At 37.6% G+C, this 22,289-nt stretch overlaps 1 pseudogene; it reads right to left on the minus strand.

The window, feature by feature from the left end:
• Positions 1-20,593: 20,593 nt before the first annotated feature.
• Positions 20,594-21,421, minus strand: LOC116594728 (annotated as a pseudogene).
• Between the last annotated feature and the right edge of the window lie 868 nt (positions 21,422-22,289).

Raw genomic sequence — 22,289 nt, forward strand, 5'->3', positions numbered from 1 at the left:
CACCCAAGTCATTTTTAATCCACTTATATAAAATGCCGACTTTACTTAGCATATACTTAGTCATGTTCTGATCTATATTCTTTTCATTATTCTGTCTTCCTACTCAAATGAGAGTACTACATTATTCGCTACATATAGTTTTATACTATTTTCAACATGTTACAGAATGCTGATTTAAAATGCATCCTTTATTATATGTTCAGTTCTCATATGAGTAGGATCTATTTTCTGGTATTAGTTTTTTTTTTTTTAAAGATTTTATTTATTTATTTGACATACAGGGATCACAAGTAGGCAGAGAGGCAGGCAGAGAGAGAGGAAGGAAAGCAGGCTCCCTGCTGAGCAGAGAACCCGATGCGGGGCTCAATCCCAGGACTCTGGAATCATGACCTGAGCCGAAGGCAGAGACCCCAACCCACTGAGCCACCCAGGCGCCCCTCAGATATTAGTTTTAAACATTAATTCATCTATTGTTGAAAAATTTTGCATTGACTTAATTTTAGTAGCTTCCTATTATTTGTAATATTTTCTCAGGTTAATTTTCCATCATAACTATTTTTTAAAATTCTTTTCTTTAAGTTATTTCACCATGTATATATTACCAAAATGAACTTGAATATTAGCTTTTATAATTGAAAAAAATTATTAGAATATTGGTGGTAATTTTGCTAACATAAAGAATTTGAGAAAAATGGTATCTTTTTACACTTAGTACTATCCTGTATGGAAACATATCTATCACTGAAGCTAAACTTTCTCATACAAACCTGAATATATGAGTGGGAGCTTCCAAGCCCTTGGTACTGAAGAGACACCAAGAAGTAAGAGGCTGTGAGTACCTATATATCAGCTACCCCCGAGACTTCTCTGGGTCACCTACGTGAATTTCTTAAGATATCCAAACTAGTTCTTGTGTATTTTTCAGGAACATATTCAAAGATTGAGATTTTTCATCTATGTCATGTTAGAAGTGTTTTTTTTTTTTAAGTTGCTGTTTGTTTGTTTGCTAGAAGAATTATGATTTAGTCCTTGATCTATTATCAATGATTATAGCTTGCCTTAGTGAGGAAAAACAGAGCAAGGCAGCTAAAAATAGCAGAACTCTCAGAGCCTGGTCTATCCTAATACTCTTTTAATAAGTCTTTATAGGTCTTAAAAAGAATTAGTAAGGTGAACCAGGTGTCAGTACCTTTTCCTTGTACAAAACACCTCCAGTCTCACTGGTAAAAATCAACTCCCATTTAGTTAGCTCATAAGTTTTTGGCTTAGCTATACAGGTTGTGATCACCTAGGTGATTCTTCTATTGATCTCAGCTACATTCTCTCATGTACCTGAATTCAGCTGCTCTGTTTCTGCAGGTTGGCTGGTTGTTGAATGGGGCAACAGTGGCCCACATGTTCCACAACATCCTGACCACCTTCGCCTCAGCTTCTTTTCCTGGTTGCAGCGGCTGAAATTTCTAGAACCATAGAAGAAGAAGCTGTGAGGCTTTTTGAGACCTTGGTTTGTAACGGTCACAGTGTCAATTCCAGCACATTCTATTGCTCCAAACCAATCACATAGCCAGCCCTGTTTAAAGAAGTGAGACTCCATCCCTTGATAGGAGGAGCTACCAGTAAAATGGCTAATTTTATAAACTACCACAAGCACTCAAGAACTGTATTTGATAGTAGAAACCGAACCTGGAAGCAAGCAAATTGAAAACAGATCCTCCACATCTAAAGGGTCTTTATTGTGTATTCTTGAATAAGCACAGATTTTACCGCATGGGTGTGTAATTTCACCTCATGGTACTGTTTGAGGAAAGCATCTGTAGCGGAGTCCAAGACTCTGCATTTCTAACAAACTTCAAGGTGATGGTGGTTCTGTTGGTTTGCAGAGCACACTTGCAGTAGTAAACCACTAAAGCTGTGCTTCTTAAATTATGACTGGTAGACCGGTGGCATCAGTATCAACTTGCAGAAAATGGAAAATTCTTGATCCTTGCCCCAGTCCAAATGAATCAGAATTTCTGGGTCTGTCCTTGAAGTCTGTGTTTTGACAGGTTTTTCCGGGGGACTCTGATGTAGACTCAAGTTTGATATGCACTGCACTAGAAAGTATTGTGCAGAAAAAGAAGGTGGGCAACCGAAGAGGAAAGGAATCATAAGAAATGAGAATCACTGGATTTATGCATAATATATGTAAGATTTGCTCCACCAAATATGAATCCAGGCCTTTTGAATAACGCACATAAACCACAAAGTGCATTGCCAAACACCAAGAGGTAGATCTAAATGCAATGTTTGCCTGGAAGAAAAAGATGAGTAATGGTGGTTAGCAATACCCATAGAAAAATTACCTATGTTTTCTTTATATTTTGGCAACAATCTAGAGCTGATCATTCTTGTGTTATGTTTTTTATTAATGTTCTCACAGTGAACACTGAAGGAAAGCCTCTCTTGTGTATGACTGTAAGACTGATCGATCAAAACTCAGTCATGTTTTACTACTGTCAGCTATCATTTTTTTTTCATTATTTTTGGCCACAGAATTCTCATAAATTCATTCAAAATCCAGAGGAGGTGAATATATAGCAATACCATCGTACTTCAGATATTTTTCTAAGATGTCAATCCCTACCACTATGTTTGGCACATATAAAGTATTCAGAGTACACTTGAGGAATTACATAGAATTTATAGAATTCTACAGTATGCACAATTGAAATTTAGTCCACAAGTCAAGCTTATAGAATTCTACAGTATGCACAATTGAAATTTAGTCCACAAGTCAAGCTACTCATTGAGGATTTTGAGCATCTAGTTGAAACCAAGTTGTCCCTTCATGGTGCAGGTGTAAAGCACCATGGAAAAAAATGAGGAAATGTTTCAATTTTCAGTTTTTTTCTTATCCTTGATATTGTCTGTGGACATTATTTAAGGTGATTAAGATAAATCTTGCTGCCAAACTACTTAGAAGTGTTTTATTTTCTTAAAACCACCAGGCCACATCAAATATACAGCCTCTGTTTGTAGTTATCTGTAATTATTATCAGCGTTCTCACAAAAAAGTAGTCCCTGATTCATTTCATGTAATTTTTATACTATTCATTGACAATAAATCCAAAGATTAATATTCCAACTTTGTTAAAGTATTGAAGGCTCTTCCCATACTTATATCAATAGTGAAGTACATTGGCATAGTATTTTTACTGGCTCTACTACCTTAGGCAAATTGCTGATCCTCTCTGAGCTTCTTGGTATTGCCTCTTACTTGATAAAGATACCTAGGACATATTCCTGATTAGTCTGACTACACCAATCCCTCCCAAAAAAATGAAAGCAAAAAAACCCCACAAAAAACAAAAAACAAAAAACAAAACAAAACCACTATCCTTTTTCTAGGTAGTTGGTTTCCTTTGATCCCATTGGACATGATGAGTACTATAACTGATTTAGGGAGCTGGTTATGTAGATGATAGAGAGATCAAAGCTAGACACGTTACTAACCTAAAATATGTGACTCATTTTCCTCATCTTTAAATGTAGAAGTTTTGTGTAAGTATCAGGTCATTTCCAATAAAACAAATGGAAAAGATGTAGTTCACAAATTTTGTAATTTGATGAAAATTTAGGAAGTCAAGTTTGCAGAATTTTGTCTCTATCTCTATGGTGCCTACAATTTGGTTATTTCAAAGCATCCAGGGATTAATTTTTAGTCATTATATTTGTTATTGTGTAGAAATTTCCTCAATTATTTTCCATTTTCTATCATATCCTAGGAAACTGAAAGGCTAAGTGTGTATAATGTCATTAAGAATGGTTTTGGCCATGGGAGACTGTGGACTCTGAGAAACAAACTGAGGGTTTTGGAGGGGTGAGGGGTGGGGGTTGGGTGAATCTGGTGGTGGGTATTATGGAGGCCACGTATTGCATAGAACACTGGTTGTGGTGCATAAACAATGAATTTTAGAACATTGAAAAGAAATAAAATAAAATGGAAAAAAAAAGATAAAAAAAAAGAATGGCTTTTGGAAGTGGACAGCCAGTTGATGCTTATTCACAATTACATCATTGTGATTTAGTCTCAACTCTATTGTATGCTTCTTTCATTCCACTTTGAAATGGCTGAGGGAGTAAGTAAAGTATGCTATAAAGTCATGATATCTTAACTTATTAACTTATTAACTCATTATAACTTGTTAACTCGTTAACTTATTTCTCAAATAGTTTCATCTTTTCACTGCTCTTTTTACTTACTTCTTTTAAAAATTTTATGAGTCCTTTGTAAAGAGTTAAGAATGAACACTAATTAATTTTCTCCCTACAAGCAATATATATATTATTCACTCCCTTCAGAATGTCTCACTAATCTCAGTGACTTCAGTCATGTTGGTTTCCAGGCTCTACAAACAGAAGAATTCTGTTAGAAAAAGTCTACAAATTTTTACATAAGTGCATGCTGAATATAAGAAAATACCTATAAAAGTAATGGAGAAAAGAGTTCATTCCAGGATATCTTAATCCTAGAAACTTTATTTCTGTACAGTAGATCCATGCCAGAAATTGGAATCTTTCTTGTTGTTACTAGCAGGAATATATTCCCCCCAAAATTCCCTTAAGCATCCTATGAGGTTTTCCTGCTTTATTAAAAAAAAATCAGAATTTAAAAAATTATGAGAAAGCCCACATGTAGTAGCAAGATTTAATCACTAGATATGATTTCCTTAGATCACATTGTTGTTACAGTTTCAGAATAGTACCCATAAGACCAACTCTCATTTCATCAAGTAAAAAGGACCAGACTGCAAACTCTTAATTTATTGTTCCCATCTTTGTCCTTTTGTGATAAACTTGCCCTCACTAAAGGCTATTGTTTAAAGGCCCCTTTAAGTATACTTGTCATAAGGGAGCGCCTGGGTGGCTCAGTCAGTTAAGCATCTGTCTTCAGCTCAGGTCATTATCTTAGAGTCCTGGAATCGAGTCTCTGCAGGGAGTCTGCTTCTCCCTCTTCCTTTGCGCCTTGCAACCTCATTGTGCTCTCTTTCCTTCTCTCAAATAAATAAATAAAATCTTTAAAAAAAAAAGTATGCTTGCTTTAAGAAAATGATGTAGAAAGCGGAGAGAGTAAGAGGGACTGGGATCAGACCTTCTGCTGTGGATTATCCTCCATGTCACACATGAACCTGCTCTAAACAAGAGAAGTAAAACTTAGCAGGTAAAAATTTTTACTTACACTGTCATGTTTGTAACCTATTTTATGATGCTTAAGAATTCAACATGGCATTAAAAAAAAAAAAGAATTCACCATGGCATAATAAACTTGAGGAAGTCTAAATTTATCTCATCATATGTGAATGTACCTGGTTCCATGCATGGTCTTTCCTTGACTCTTTTAAAAGAACTCATATAGAGGGATTTCCATTTCATTATATCTTTATCCATGTAAACAGTCAGTAAGGTGCAGCCTATGCTAGACAATAAGTGTTTCACTTAAGACAATAAATACTAAAATATAAATTCTGTTTTCCATTTGATTATCTGTAAGAGGAGTGTTTATCCTACATGTTCATTCCTTAATTTGTCTCAGAAATGCTTCAGCTCAACATCGATGTATAATTCATATCTTCTGTAGAATTGGATGCACAGAAACCTATCATTTGATGTGGTTAGTGAGAAACCTCAGGTTTTTCCTACTGTTTTAACTTTGGGTGGGAGGAAGGGCAAAGCTGGGTACTACTCACTGAGATCAAGGCACTCCCATGTTCAGAAAGATGTATTATTTAAAACATTTAGCGTATTTTCAGAGAGACTTTTTATTTAGTATCATCTGTGTCCTCTGCACTGATACCCATCTGTTAGCATTTGTACAGTGGGCGGGGCATGGGAAGTCCCACATAGTGCCCTGCATCACAGCGTGTATACTCTACACTATTGCTTTCTTAGAACATTAAGCTATAGTCCTAGAATTAATTTTCTCTGTAAGTTTTTTTAAAAAATTAGTTTTAAATCTATTAGCAATTTTCAACTGATTCTACACATGTTATTGATTTAAATTGGTACTTAATTTAGAAATGTGTTGTTTTATTTTAAATTAGCAAATTTTGAGTATGTGGTTGTTCCTGAATTACAAATTCAAATTTCTTTTATAAAAGAATTATTTTATATTTTCTGGAGTGCTTGAGTGGCTCAGTGGATTGTCTGACTCTTGGTTTCAGCTCAGGTCATGATCTCAGGGTCATGAGATCAAGCTCCACACTGGGCTCTGAGAGCTCAGCATGGAGTCTGCTTGAGATTCTCTCTCTCCCTCTTTTCCTGCCCCTCCCCCTTTCATGCTCTCACATGCTCTCCCTCTCTCTCTCTAAATAAATAAAATCTTTTAAAAAAGGAATTATTTTATATTTCCGAATTTTAATTCCAGTATAGTTAACATGCAGTGTTATATTAATTTCAGGTATATAATACAGTGTCAATAATTCTATATGTTACTCATCAAGATAAGTGTAATTTTTTTAAAAGATTTTTATTTATTTATTTGACAGGCAGAGATCACAAGTAGACAGAGAGGCAGGCAGCAAGAGAGGGAGAAGCAGGCTCCCTGCTGAGCAGAGAGCTGGACGTGGGGCTGATCCCAGGACCCTGGGATCATGACCTGAGCTGAAGGCAGAGGCTTTAACCCACTGAGCCACACAGGAACCCCGAGATAAGAGTAATCTTAACCTTCTTCACCTATTTCACCCATTACCCCACCATCTCCCCTCTGGTAACAATCAGTTTGTTCTCTATATTTAAGACTCTTTTTTGGTTGTCTCATTTTTTTCTTTCTTTCTTTGTTTTGTTTCTTAAAGTCCGTATGTAAGTGAAATCATATGGTATTTGTATTTCTCTGTCTGACTTATTTTACCTAACATTATATTCTCTAGATGCATTCTAACATCTCTAGATGTTATTACACATGGCAAGGTTTCATTCCTTTTTAAGACTGAGTAGGAGTCCACTGTATGTATATACCACCTCTTTATCCATTCATGTATCAAAGGACACTTGGGCTGCTTCCATAATTTGGCTGTTGTAAGTAATTCTGCAATAAACATAAAGATTTATCTATCTTTTCAAATTAGTGTTTTTGTATTTTTTGGGTAAATATCTAGTAGTAGAATTACCAGATCATATAGTAGTTTTATATTTAATTTTTAAAATTTAAAAAAATTTTTATTTATTTACTTGAGAGAGAGAGGGAGAGGGAGAGATAACTTCAGCCTGGTGAAGGTTAAAGGGAGAAGCAGGCTCTCTGCTGAGCAGGGAGCCCAACGTGGGGCTTGATTTCGGTACTCCAGAATCATGACCTGAGAGGAAGGCAGATGTTCAACTGACTGAGTCCCTCAGGCACTCCTATATTTAATTTTTTAAAAAAGATTTTATTTATCTATTCCAAAAAGAGAGAGAGCATGTGCAAGCATGAGTGGGGGGAGGGGGAGAGGGAGAAGCAGACTCCCAGTTGAGCATAGATCCTGATGCAGGGCTCAATCCCCAGACCCCAGGATCGTGACCTGAGCTGAAGGCAGAGGCTTAACTGACTGGCACCCTTATTATTAATTTTTTGAGGGACCATCATATTGTTTTCCATCGTGGCTATACTAGTTGACACTCCCACCAGCAGAGTGTAAGAATTCCTTTTTCTCCTCATCCTTGTCCAACATTTGTCTCTTGTTTTTTGACTTTAGCTATTCCGACAGGTCTGAAGAGACATTTCACTGTAACTCTGATTTGCATTTCCCTGAAAATGAGTGATGTTGAGCATCTTTTTATGTGTCTGTTGGCTATCTGGTTGTCTTCTTTGGAGAAATATCTGTTCAATTCTTTTATCCATTTTTTAATTAGATTATTTTTTCCTATATTGAGTTGTATCAGTTCTTTATATATGTTAATAATAACTCTCTATTTGATACATCATTTGCAAATATTTTCTCCCATTCAGTAAGTTGATGTTTTGTTTTGTTGATGGTTTCCTTTGCTGCGCAGAAGCTTTTTATTCTGATGTAGCCCTAATAGTTTATTTTACTTTTGCTTCCGTTGTCTCAAGAGACATATCTAGAAGAATGTTGTCATGCCTGATGTCAGAGAAATTACTATCTGTACTCTCTTCTAGGATTTTTGTGGTTTCATGTCTCACATTTAGGTCCTTAATCCATTTTTAGTTTATTTTTGTGTATGGTGTAAGAAAGTGGTCTGGTTTCGATCTTTTCCATGTAACTGTTTGGTTTTCCAACACCACTTGTTGTAGAGACTTTTTACTATCATATATTCTTGCCTCTTGTCAAAGATTAATTAGCTGTATAATTATGGGTTTGTTTCTGGGTTTTCTATTCTGTTCCATCGATCTGTGTGTATATTTTTCTGCCAGTACCTTACTATTTTGATGACTACAGCTTTGTAATGTACCTCGGAGTCTGTAATTGTGATATCTCTAATTTTATTCTTCATTTTCAAGATTGCTTTGGCTATCAGGGTCTTTCATGGTTCTATACATAGTTTAGGATTGTTTGTTCTAATTCTGTGAAAAATGCTATTGGTATTTTGATAAGGATTGTATTACATTTATAGGTTGTTTGGGGTACTACAGAATTTTAATAATATTTGTTCTTCCAATCCATGAGCATGGAATGGTGTGTCTTTCCATTTGTGTCATGTTCAATTTCTTTCATCATTGTTTTATAGTTTTTAGAGTACAGGTCTTTCACCTCTTTGGTGAGATATAGTCTTTTGTATTTTATTATTTTTGATGCAATTGTAGATGGGATTTTTTCCTTTATTTCTTTTTCTGCTACTTCATTATTAGTGTACAGAAATGTAACATATTTCTGTACATTGATTTTTGTGTCCTGAGGTTTTACTAAATTCATTTATCAGTTCTAGTAGTTTTTTGGTGGAGTTTTTAGGGTCTTCTATATATAGTTTCAGCTCATTAGCAAATAGTGAAAGTTTTACTGCTTCCTCACCAATTCGGGTGCCTTCTATTTCTTTCTCTTATCTGATTGTTGTGACTAGGACTTCCAGTACTATTTTGAATAAAATTGGTGAGAGTATTTGTCCTTGTCTTGTTCCTGACCTTAGGGGAAAAGCTCTCAGTTTTTCACCATTGAGTATGATATTAGCCATTTTTTTTTTTCATTTTTGAACTTCTCCTTCCCCTCCTCTTTCCTCTTCTTTTCCTTCTTCTTTTTTTTCTTCTTCTCCTCCTCCTCCCCCTCCTCCTCCTCCTCCATTTCCTCCTCCTTGTCCTTCCTCTGCCCCTTCTTCCTCCTCCTCCATCTTCTTCCCCTCCTCCTCCCCCTCCTCCTCCTCCTCCTCCTCCATTTCCTCCTCCTTGTCCTTCCCCTGCCCCTTCTTCCTCCTCCTCCTTCCCCTCCTCCTCTCCTTCTCCTGCTCCTCCTCCTCTCCCCCTCCACCTCCCCGCCATCTTCTGTTCTTCTCCTTCTCCTCCTTCTTCAGCGAGAATGTGAGAGTGGAGGGGAGGGGCAGAGGGAGAATAAGAGTCTTAAGTGGCTCTATGTTGGGAAAAGTTTTACTGTGGGACTCAATACTCAGGACCCTGAGATCATGACCTGAGCAGAAATCAAGAGTGGGATGGTTAACAGCCTGGGCCCCCGAACCCATTCTTTTCTCCTCCTCCCCCTCCCACACTTTAAGTATATGGCACCGTATTTTATATCCTTTTATTTTGTGACTCCCTTGACTATGGTAGACTGCTGTGTGTAGTTATCTTCTCCTCCCCCCAGGGCAGGAGTCACTTTGGAGTGGTGCTGGCCTCGTGTGGTGCTTGCATCCTACAAGGTTAGTGACACTGCTTTGGATAGACTCAGGCCAAGAGCATGTTGGATGGGGCAAGACACAGGAGAACATGGGGATAGAATGAGTGGTGTTAGCAAGTTTTGCACTGGCCCAATGGGAGGGAGACCTGGAGCCCTTTCCTGGATGGAGGGGGCTTGTTTGTAGTAAAACACCGGTGCAGGACCCTGTTAGAAAGGTAGATAGTTAGTGTTGGCCCCGCACCAATTCCAGGTATCTGTGTATCCTGTGTATCCTTTGTATCCTTTGTTCCTGGAGAATGTTTTAAAGATACCTGCCCCTCCAACACATGCTCTGAGATTCATAAACAAATCTCCCTCCACAAAACCCTGACATTTTTCAAACTGCTGTTTCTAGGTTGTATGTCTGTGGGGCTGTTTGTTGGGCTCTCTCTTTAAGACTGAGGACTCCAGGGGCGCCTGGGTGGCTCAGTGGGTTAAGGCCTCTGCCTTCGGCTCAGGTCATGATCCCTGGGTCCCGGGATCAAGCCCTGCATCGGGCTCTCTGCTCAACAGGGAACCTGCTTCCTTCTCTCTCTCTCTACCTGCCTCTCTGCCTACTTGTGATCTCTGTCTGTCAAATAAATAAATTAATTAAAAAAAAAATACTGAGGATTCCATTCCCCTTACCCTCCTGATTCTCCAGAGATGAGCTTGCTGAATTTTAAAGTTCCCAGTTTTAAGTCCTGCTGATTGTGAGAACTTGCAAAATTCAAATTTGGCCCCTCTGGTTTTCAAAGCCAAATGATACGGGAATTCCCTGTGCAGGCTCCATGTTGTGAGGGTTTATTTCCTTCCCTTCTCTGAACCAGTGGTGTCCCTCCCTCCCACAGACAATCTCATAGGTCATTAACTCCCTACCATGTCTCTGCTCTTCCTATTCTCTTCAGCGTGGTTTCTTCTCTACATTTAGTTCTAGAGAGTCTGTTCTGCCAGTATTTCTTTTGTTTTTAATGATGTGGGCATTATCTGGTTATATCTGGGGGACTACGAGAGCTTAGGGTCCTGTTACTCTGTTATCTCCCACCAGAAGGCACAAATTCAAATTTCTTATCCTTCTGATTTATAAGCATGATGACTTAAGGTCACCTTTCAATTGAGCTCCTTTCATTTTTAATTGCAATTATTGTGACTTTGGTTGTTGGTTTTTGCAAACATGGCTAATTTAAGAGGCATTAAGAAATCTTTAGGGGCGCCTGGGTGGCTCAGTGGGTTAAAGCCTCTGCCTTTGGCTCAGCTCATGATCCTAGGGTCGTGGGATTGAGCCCTGCATGGCTCTCTGCTCAATGGGAGCCTGCTCCCCCCACCCCCCGCCGCCCCTGCCTGCCTCTCTGCCTACTTGTGATCTCTGTCTGTCAAAGAAATAAATAAAATCTTTTTTAAAAAAGAAAGAAATCTTTAATCCCTGAAGTAGTGATAATGCTACCTGTGTCCAATTTTCATCTTTTGCAAAGATCTCCAAGCTCCAGATTATTGGGGTAAGAACCACCTAACCATGCTCATATAAGCACAGCACCTTTAGGTATGGATATAGGTGATAATGGGTTGGAGTTTAAATATGAGGATAACTGTTTCTAGAATACAGTAGGTCACTTCCTGAAATACTTCCTGTTGGAAACAGATGGCATCCTCAAAAGGGTGATTGAAAAGAGTTTAATGAAGGCACTATTTACATTTATGAACATGGTTAAGTGAAACTAACAAGGGTGGTGAAGAACCTTGGGGCTAATAACATCAGGAAGGTATTACCACTCCTGTGCATGAAGGACAAGGGGTGACAGTGGCTATCAGAACTGAGAGAGAGAGAGGCCTGAGAAGAGCTGTGGCCTCCACTCACACAAAATAGACTTTGCTGATGTCTTTGTCCTTGCCCTCTTACCTTCAGTTCCTTCCATCAAATAAACCCAAATAGAAACCACAAAAAAGGGACATTTCCAGAGCAAGGTATAGGGTGAGGAAGGATGTAGGCTGAAGATGGAGGGACAGCACAGACTACCTCTGTTGCTTCTCAGCATTCATTCTCAATGCATTGTCTGAATGAAAATCTTGTGTCCTTGCACAGGAATGGGGTGCTGGTAATTCAGTCACACTTTTCCTCAGAAATATAAATCATTGACTATCACCAGTGCATTCAGATAAAGTAGCACAATCCCCTTACCATCTCCCAGCACTCTGACTGAAGTTTTTAGCATCCTGAGTAATACAAATCCCAGAGTACTAATTCTTACTGGTTCTATATTTGTTAGATTATTTTCTATTAGCAGGGTATCGGGTAAGGAAGTACTAAGAAGTGCCCAGTGAATCCCTAGGTTCAAGCATAGTCTTCCTTGCTCTCATTGTGAGGCAGAAAACCACTTTCTACTTGTTAACTGAAATCAGTCACCCAGTCAGTGGGAGGATGTCTTTCTCTCCTAGTTGATTTAATGCGGCACACAAAATATCCACCTGCCAGTCTGAACTACCATTTAGGATAACCATAACCGTGTTCTTTAGTGGAACAATGCCTCTCTTAGGCACAAGGACCACCACATTCACCAAGCTTCAGGTACCAGAAGTATAAATTTATTAAGTAAATTGTTTGATGTAATGTTAAGAAGGGTCATCCATCTCCATCTTTTTGCTAGAAGTTGTATTAATTTTGACTCTAGTTATGGCGGCACTTCTGCTACTTATTAAATATTTATCTTGCATCCCAAATGAGTTTACATTTCAGAAACTTCACAGGATGGTATCTCAGATGTATATCAGATGAGTCTTCAAGTGGCTATTTGACTTTTTTTTTTTTCCCAAGCCATTGTTTCTTCATGGTAAGGCACATATGGTAATATGGGTGTGAACTCATTTTTACAACACATTACAACACTTTAAACATATTGCTTTGCCAGAGGTGATGTTATATGTGATTCTATGGTGAAGGAACAGGCTTTGTATACGTCTACAGATGGTGGTGGCAAAACCATCGAAGGCAGTGAAGGTATATCTGTAATATCTCTATTTCTCTAAAGAAAAATAATTGCCTTGATAGAAGTATCTACTGTATCTGGCTGGTTCCCTAATGAATGATGTCATATTAGGGGTTCCCTTAAACTCAACAGTTATGTTAAAAAAAAAAAAAGGAGAGAAAGTTACCAGCATCAATGAATGCTAGAAAAATACTCACACATTGCAGAGCATCATTAAAAAAGCTAGAGGGTGAATACCCTGATTTATCTTTTCTTCCCATATTTATTTCTCCTTCTGGCCACAAACAACAGAAGCCAGAGGGCTAGTCTATTTGATGTAATCCATAAATGAGTGTTCACGGTACAGATTATGGAGCTGGGCAGAGAAGGATGGAGAGTGGGTCTAAAGAGGTAAATAGAAAACTTCTCAAACTGTCAAACAGTTCCCTGAATAACCAGAGTCAAATCTGGGTTTAGCCACAATGCTGAAAGCCTTTTAAAGACTCTTAAACTCAACAAACCATGTTGAATTAACATAGAACATGTCTTGATGCCAGAGAGTTTTACTTCAAATCCTTTCTCTCCTATTTATTAGTTGAGTTACCCTGGACACAGTTAAAGCAATCTGATTTTTAATCTTAAAATACTTTCAAAATTGATGATGTACATACTCTAAATCAGCATTCAATATGCAGTTTTGTTTCTTCCATAATCAAGACTCACAAGTTCAGAAATCAAGGAGTAGAAATGGGAGAGGCTCCACTCACTCTTACTGATCCATCAGCAAAATTTTTTATTTCTTTCCCCATGACCTTATATTTGCTGTCCTAGAGGTGTTCATTCCAAAGACAATAGTGCTTCTACCAGGAGATGCAACAACAAGCCCATTGAATTGGAGATTGAGATAGCCACCTGGTCACTTTGGGCTCCTCATGCTGCCAAAACAACAGACAAGGAGAGCAGTTATTACACTGCTTGGAATAATTGATCCTCGTCATCAAAGGCAGGTCAGACTGTTACTACACAAGGTAGGGAAGAATGAATATATCCGGAATACAGGAGATCCCTTAGGGTTTTTTTTAGTACTACCATGCTTGGTGATTCAAGTTAATGGAAAACTGCAACAACCCAATTCAGGCAGGGCTGTTAATGGTCCATATCCTTCAGGAATGAAAATTTGAGTTATCCCACCAGGCAAAGAATCACAACCAGCTGAGGTACTTGCTAAGGGAAAAGGGAATGTGAAATAGAAGAAAGTAGTTATAAATAACTTATGACAGAACGGCCAGTTGCAGAAATGAGGACTATAATTGTTATGACTATTTCTTCCTTATTTTGTTATGAATACATTTGTGTGTATATATTATTAAGCAAATATATTTGTTTTTTCCCCTTTCTTGTTCTCTTATCACATAGCATATAAGATGCATTAACTATCCATTATTGTATTCAAATATTGTTAGCTTTACATCATAGTATTTAAGTTATAGGGCATCAAGGAGAAGAATATAATATCTATCAGTCAAAGGTTTGTATCCCTTTCAGGGAAGGGGCTAATGCTTTCTGGGTTGTACACAGGATAGCTGTATCCTGTGAGAAGGATTTACAACTTTGTTATTGCCTTTATTTAAAGATTAAGTGTAGTTTAAGGACATGTGCCTGGGTGCCAAGTTGACAAAGGGTGACTATAAATGATTGATTTTTAAAAATTTTTTAAATTTATTTTTTTATTAAATATAATGCATTAATTGTTTCAGGGGTACAGGTCTGTGATTCATCAGTCTTATGCAATTCACAGCACTCACCATAGCCCATACCCTCCCCAGTGTCCATCACTCTCCTCCCCAGCCCTCCCATCTCCAACCCCTCCAGCAACCCTCAGTTTGTTTCCTGATATGAAGTGTCTCTTATGGTTTATCTCCCTCCCTGGTCCCATCTTGTTTCATTTTTCCCTCCCTTTCCCCCACAACTCCCCACCCTGCCTCTCAAATTTCTCATATTAAATGATTAAATTTTGTGTGTCGTCTTGGCTAGCCTATGGTATCCAGTTGACCAACAGTAGTTTTAAATGTTGTTGTGACGATATTGTACAGATGTGATTAGCATATATAATTAGTTGACTTGTAACATAGAAATCATATTTTAATCTCTAGCCTTCTAGTCTGCCCTAAAGACTTCAGATAAATGACTACAACATCAACTCATGTCTGAGTTTCCACCTTGCTGGTCTGTCCTATAGATTTTAAACTAAACACTATAACATCACTTTTGCCTGAGTTTCTAACATATTGCACCAATATTGGGTGTGCTGACTCCCACAATTACATGAATCAATTTATCTATCTATCACCTATCATCTATCATCTATCTTACTATCTTATTAATTTTGTTTCTCTGGAGAACCCTGACTGATATAGGTGCTAAAGTCTTCCTTTCTGTAGATTTTGTTCACATTAAATGAAATAACATATATGTGATATGAGTTGGCTGTTTCATTGCAAGAAACAAATAATTTGACTCAAATTGGTTTACACAATAAATGTATATTCACGGATTGTATGGTAGGTTATTTTTTCCAGATTTGGTCCCAATTTGCCAACTGGGCTATTGCCAACCAATACAAACTCTACATCAAATGCTCTTTTCATAACATGACATTGGCATACTTCCACAGAGAAGTACATGTTTATGATTCCTCCCCCTGGAAGGTGATAAACTTCTCTAAGAGACACGACCAATATAATAAAGCAGAAGAAATCCTGCCTGAATTTTTAAGTTAGATCATAAAAGGCAACATATCTTCTCTCTTTCAGTGTGTGTGCATGCCTATGTGTGTGTGTGTGTGTGTGTGTGTGTGTATCTGTCTGTTTGTGTCTTTTCCCTTTCTCTGTTTTCCTTTCCTTGGGATCCTAACTACCACAGTGGGTGGAAGCCGATCCCACCCAGGCAGGTCTTGTAACAGTGTTCCCACCAACAGCCTGAGCTAGTTTCCCAGCCTACAGCCATAATGTTTCCAAATGCGTGATTGAATAAGCTTCGGATGACTCTACCCCATAGTCTTTAAGCTTTTAACTCTTGCAGTTGAGGACTTATGGAGCAGAGATAAACCATCCTACAATGCTCTGTCTGAATTCTTGACCTACAAAAGCAAGAGATAATAAATTTATTGTCATTTTAAGCAATACATTTTAGAGTATTAGTACAGTAATACATAATGAATACAACTGGCTTCATTGAAAAAAATCTAAAGATGGTATAAGTTTTAGGCATGATCATGAATTGGTTGTGTTTCACTGTGATTATTTTTCCCTAAGTTCTGGTTTCCTTTGTGTGTTGACTTTATCAAATTATGAAAGAAAAATAGCTACATTTGTTTCACTGTCTCACATCTGTATAATATATGGTCCAGAGCTAAGAGATCACTTTTGTTCAACCATTCCCACAAGGAAATCTGAAATTCAATATGATTGAGCTCCTTTAAGTAACATGACCCATCTAAAATAACGTGAAGTCGGGCACCTGGGTGGCTCAGTGGGTTAAAACCTCTGCCTTCGGCTCGGGTCATGATCCCGGGGTCCAGAGATTGAGTCCTGCGTAGGACTCTCTGCTCAGCGGAGAGCTTGCTTCCTCCTCTCTCTCTCTGCCTGCCTCTCTGCCTAGTTGTGATCTCTGTCTGTCAAATGAATAGATAAAATCTTAAAAAAAAATAAAGTAATGTGAGGTCTAGGCATATGGAATATAATCATTGGCTTATCTTGGTATATTTTCCTCATCCTTGGAATCACAGAAATTCTCAAACCTATATTAGGGGTTATCAGGACAAAGAGAATAGATACTATGGAAACAACCACAGATTTCCAATATAAACATGTGATCTAATATTTGATATGTGGAGTTCTTTATACATGATTGTTTTGATTATTAGTTTGTCTTTAAGGTTAAATATTTTCTCATGTATTACCTTGGTTTTCATCAGTCACCTAATCTTTTTATCTTTTTATTACTATTTCACTTGTTAATATACAAGCAATACTATTATCTCCAATCTTTTCTCCTTTTGATTTCAAAATCCCCTTTATTTCTATAAAGCATAGTAAATATGCCTATCTTTATCTGAGTTAGCTACAGCATTCACAAGCTATGTTTAAAATTAAGCCATTTTATACATTCTTTCTTGAAATTGTCTTCAGAATACTTGGCAATGTTAGGTGATAGCATATGTTTAATGTTATTAAAAGCAGAGTCATTTTAGAAAAGGTCTGGAATAGCACTTTAAATCCACAAAAGGTACACCCCACGGAGGTCCTGGAATAGCATTTAATAAGTACAGAAGGAAGAAAAGTTGGAGTGCATAACATGAGTAATTTAAGATATAAAGAGTCAGTGCTAGTGGTTAGAATATTTTCGAAATTCTGTTCTGTAGAATGTCAGTTTTGTGGGGGAAAAAGATCTCAGAAGTTAAATATGTTTGGGAAATGCAGTGTGTTATCTTGCCCTTTTGGAAATTCAGAATGCAGATTACTGTATTAAAAAACCTAAAAAAATCTATAGTGAAGGGATTGTTAAAATTTGCTGGGCTAGCTTTTCTCAAAGATTTGGAAAACAAAGATCGGTTGCTTTTAAGAGATATTCATCATTAAAAAATGAAAATAACAGTATGATATGTACTAGGGAGTCAAGTGCTGAAATATGGTTTATTACAAATAAAATGAACCACAATGCAAGATATTGGTTATTTAAAGCCTTAAAGTAGTAAAAAAGGAAACAATATAAAACATTCTATTGTCATCTTAAAATGGCAATTTCTAGTTTCAGCTAAGGGGAAATAAATCCATTCTACCCTATTTCTCCCACCATTAACTAATAAAATACCTGGACGGTATTTATAAAGTGACTATCTGACGACTCTGAAAAGTAAATAATAGAAGGCAGATTCAGGAAAGAAATCAGAACCCACAAAATGAGTAGTACAGGGCTAAGTTTCCTATTTTATATTTTTATATTTTCTTTTCTTTTCCTTTTCTCCTGGCTTAGATTCTAGGCAGGCTAGATCATGGAATTTCACTGTGCATAGACAGAAAAAACGCTAGGAAAAATCTGTTTTTTAGGCTAGAGGACCAGGAAGTCAGCCCCTGTGCAATGGGAAAAGTGTGTGTGTGTGTGCGCATGCATGTGTGCATGTGCACATGGGCCCTTGCAGATCCCCACATATATATATTTTTCTTTCTTTCCTGACCCTGGCCTGAGGCAAACCCTGGTCGTGAAGCTGCAGTGCTATGCTCACAGCTATAGTGGCAGCAGCATCTGAGTAGGTACTTACCACACTACAAGAAAATCCTTCTTTCTGACCAGAGGCATTTGGAAAAGATATGTATATGATCTGAAGTGTTTGGAGGGAATCCTAGTGATTTTTATTTTCTTTTCACTCACTACTTTGTCCAGGGTAAGATCTTTTTGAGAGAAGTAAGGACTACATAAGGAAGCTAAAAACCCTGGCTATCTAGTGGGATATCAGGTAAAAAGAATACTTTTGGAAACCAGAAGTATAAGAGAAACCATGGAGAAGAAAAAAATTGGATACTTTAAAGCTACAAATGGAGTCCAAGGCTAAATGCTTAGTCATACTATGGAAATGAAACAGAGCACCATAGGAAAGCTTTGGGAACTCAACTATGACTGAGACCACTGTCCATGTCCTAGACTTATTTTTGGGTAGTGCCATGCAAGATGCACCAAAATAACTCACAGTTTTTCAGTTTGAAAACTAAACTGATATTGGAACAACAATCCACAAAAGAAAGTTTAAAACTCATGGTCTGAACCTAACTGGGTTCATTTCCTGCTAAAACAAACAAGAAAAAAAGTCAATGTTTTTTTGGAGGTTTTTAATAGTACTCATAATATTTAAAATGTCTAGATTACATTCCAAAATTACTTGACACACAAAGAAGCAGAAAAATCTCAGTTTGCTTAAAGAAAAAGGCAGTCAACAAATACGCCGAGACTACCCTAATGTTGGAATTAGACAATATTATTAAACAACTACCATAACCTTGCTCCATGAGGTAAAGGCAAATGCTCTTGAAATAAATGGAAAGACAGATGTTCTCAGCAAAGAGACAGAAGCTACAAAAAAGAATCAAATGGAATTTTAGAATGAAACAAACATAATAACAGAAAAATTCACTAGATGTGCTCAGTGTAGATGAAATAATAATTGTGCGTTCAAATATAGATTAGTATAAATTGTTCAAATTGTACAACAGAGGAAGAAATGATATAGCAATGAAGTGAGCGTTGGGAACTTGTGCAACAATATCAAAAGGTTTGACATCCATGTCATTGGAGATTGAGGAGAGGGGAAATTTTTTGATGCAGAAAATTTTGGGAAGAATTACTTGTTTACAACATCCTGGGTTTAGTGGAAGACATGCATTTGTAGAGTCAAGAAAGTCAGTGAAACTCAAACAAGACAGATTCAAAGAAAACATCACTTATACACATCATCATCAAACTGACAAAGCCAATGATAAAGAAAAATATGAGAAACCATGGAGGCCAAAGGAGAATGGAACAATATTTTTTAATGTAGTGAACGAAAATGGCTGTGAACTCAAGATTCTTTAACCAGCAAAACATCCTTCAGGAATAAAAGTGAAATAAAGACATTCTCATATGAAGGAAATCTAAGGGAATTCATTGTCACTACACCTGCTCTCAAAGAAAGGTCAAATAATACCATTTGGCCAAAGAAAAACAATAGGGAAATCATAGAAACCTAATAATGAAGGAAGAGCAACAGAAATAATAAATATATGGGTAAATACAATAGATTACTTCTATCCTCTTGTGTTTCTTAAACTATGTAAAATTCCTAAAAGTAAAACTGTATATGACAAAATATAATATGGGGGGGTTTATAATGTACGTAGTTCTTTTCTTTTATTTAAGTCTGTCTTTCTTTCTTCCTTCCTTCTTTTCTTCCTTCCTTCTTTCCTTCCTTCCTTCCTTCCTTCCTTCCTTCCTTCCTTCCTTCCTTCCTTCCTTCCTTTCTTTCTTTCTTTCTTTCTTTCTTTCTTTCTTTCTTTCTTTCTTTCTTTCTTTCTTTCTTTCTTTCTTTCTTCCTGAGAGATAGAACACAAGCAGGGGGAGCAGCAGGCAGGGAGAGAAGCATGCTCCCTGCTGAGCTAGGAGCCTGATGAGGGTTCGATCCCCAGACCCTGGTATCATGACCAGAGTTGAAGGCAGACGTTTAACCGACTGAGCCACCTAGGCTTCCCTGTAATGTATGTAGATCTGATTCATATGTACTAATTTTATATTGCTGTCATACAATTACAACTTTAGCAACTTTTAAATGATATAAATTTTTAATCTTAGCTTTCTGTATATCAGAAATCTGATGAGTCTCATTGGGCTAAAACTGCAGCATTTGCTGTGTTCTTTTCTGGAAACTGTAGAGGAGAATCCACTTCTTGCTCATTTAGAGTGTTGGCAGAATTCATTTTTTTGTGGTTGTAAGACTGAAGTTATTTCCTTTCTTGCTATCAGCTTAGGGTTGTTCTTAGCTTCCAGAGGACGTCTAAATTTCTTGGATTATGGCCTCTTTCTTCCATCTCCTAGAGCAGCAACGGTGATTCATATCCCCCTCACACTTCAAATCTCCTCTCTTTCTTCTTGTACCACATGTTTCAGACTACAGCCAGGATCGGTTCTCCACTTTTAAGAACTGAGGTGATTACACTGAGTGCATCCAAACAACCCAGGATAAAGTTAAAGTTTTTAACCTTAATCACAACTTCAAAGCCCCCGCCCCCTTTTTTTAATGTCTGATCTTATTTATTTGTCACTCTTAGAAAATCTCGTTTTTGACTGGACTCAGACTTAGAGGTAGAAGCTCTCAGAGAGGACAGCCTCCGTCTCTTGGCAATCTGTTCCTGGCGTTTTTCTTTGGCCTCCTTCATTCTCTTGGCCAAAAGTTTAGCATATTCTGCAGCCTCTTCCTTGTTTTTCTTAGTGCACTGTTTCTTCAAAGCAATACGCCGATGTTTCTGTTGGAGGACACGTGGAGTAACAAGACTCTGTATCTTGGGCTCTTTGGTTCTAGGTTTCTTACCTTCTTTGTTTAAGGGCTTTCTCACAACATACTGGCGGACATCATCTTCTTTAGATTGAAGAGTTTGCGGATTCTGCTGGCTCTTTTGGGCCCCATGCGTCGAGGCACAGTAGTATCAGTGAGTCCAGGAATAGCCTTCTCCCCTTTCTTTACAATGACCAAGTTGAGAACACTGAGATTGGTATCCACCATGCAACCCTGAACAGATTTGCGCTTTCTCTCTCCCGTCCTCCTTGGTCTGTAGTAGGAATGCCCTTTACTCAGCAGCAGGTGGACATGGCCATGGGTCAAGACACCCTGCTTCATGGGGAAGCCTTGTTTGTCATTGCCACCACTGATTCAGACCACATAATCCTTCCATTCTTCACCGAGGGCATCCGCAGCAACTTCTGTGGCCATACGCTTCTCATAAAAGGTACGAAGTTTGCGTTCATTGTCCACTTCAATGAGTTTCTGGCAGCCAGTAGCTGGGAAAGAGATGTTCAGCTTCATCCTGAAGCAGCCTACTGCCTCCGAGGCGCCACGAAAAAGAGTCAAAGCCCCTTTTATCATGTAAGGTAACTTATTCATGGATTCCAGGAATTAGGGCATCTTTGGTGGAGTAGGGAACTGGTTATTCTGCTTATCACACCATGTGAAACTACAACATAAAGGGAGAGAGGTCAAAAGGATCTATATATTTGTAAGATTTTTGTCTTTTACATGAAATGATAAAATATTAATATTCACTAGACTTTAATAAGTTATTAATAACTAATAAGTTATTAATGTATATTGTAATTTCGTGATTAATTACTAATAAATATGTGAAATATAGTTACAAAGCTGGTAGATAAACTAAAATGGAATATGCATCAGATCTTTATTGCTTCATGACAAATTATCTCAAAATCTAGTGGCTTAAGACAACACACATTTATTATCTCATATTTTCTGTGGGTCATAACACAAACATGGGTCAGTCCACTGAGGCTGACTCTCTTGTGAAGGCTGAATTGGGGCAAAGGATTTGCTTCTTATTTCATGGGCTTGTTGGCAGCAGTCAGGTGGTCATGGACTGGTAGTTTCAGGGCCCGGTTACTCCATGGCTGTTAATGAGAGGCTACTCTAATTTCCATGCCACATGGACCTCTATCCCAGGGAAACTTATTTCTTCACAACGTATCAGCTGAGCAGGCACTAGCAGGAGAATGCCAGCAAGGTGGAAGGCAGTCTTATAACCTAATCATAAATTGACATCCCATCACTTATTATCTTTTATTCATTAGAAGCAAGTTACTAGGTCCAACTCAAACTTAAGAAGAGAGATTTGCACAAAGACATTTTATTCGTTTTTTTTTTTTTTTCTTAAAGTTTAGTAAGTAACAAAAAATGTAGTGGCTGAAAGTTACACAAATTTAT

The sequence above is a fragment of the Mustela erminea genome, chromosome 1, assembly GCF_009829155.1.
Source record: "Mustela erminea isolate mMusErm1 chromosome 1, mMusErm1.Pri, whole genome shotgun sequence".
Taxonomy (NCBI): Eukaryota; Metazoa; Chordata; class Mammalia; order Carnivora; family Mustelidae; genus Mustela; species Mustela erminea.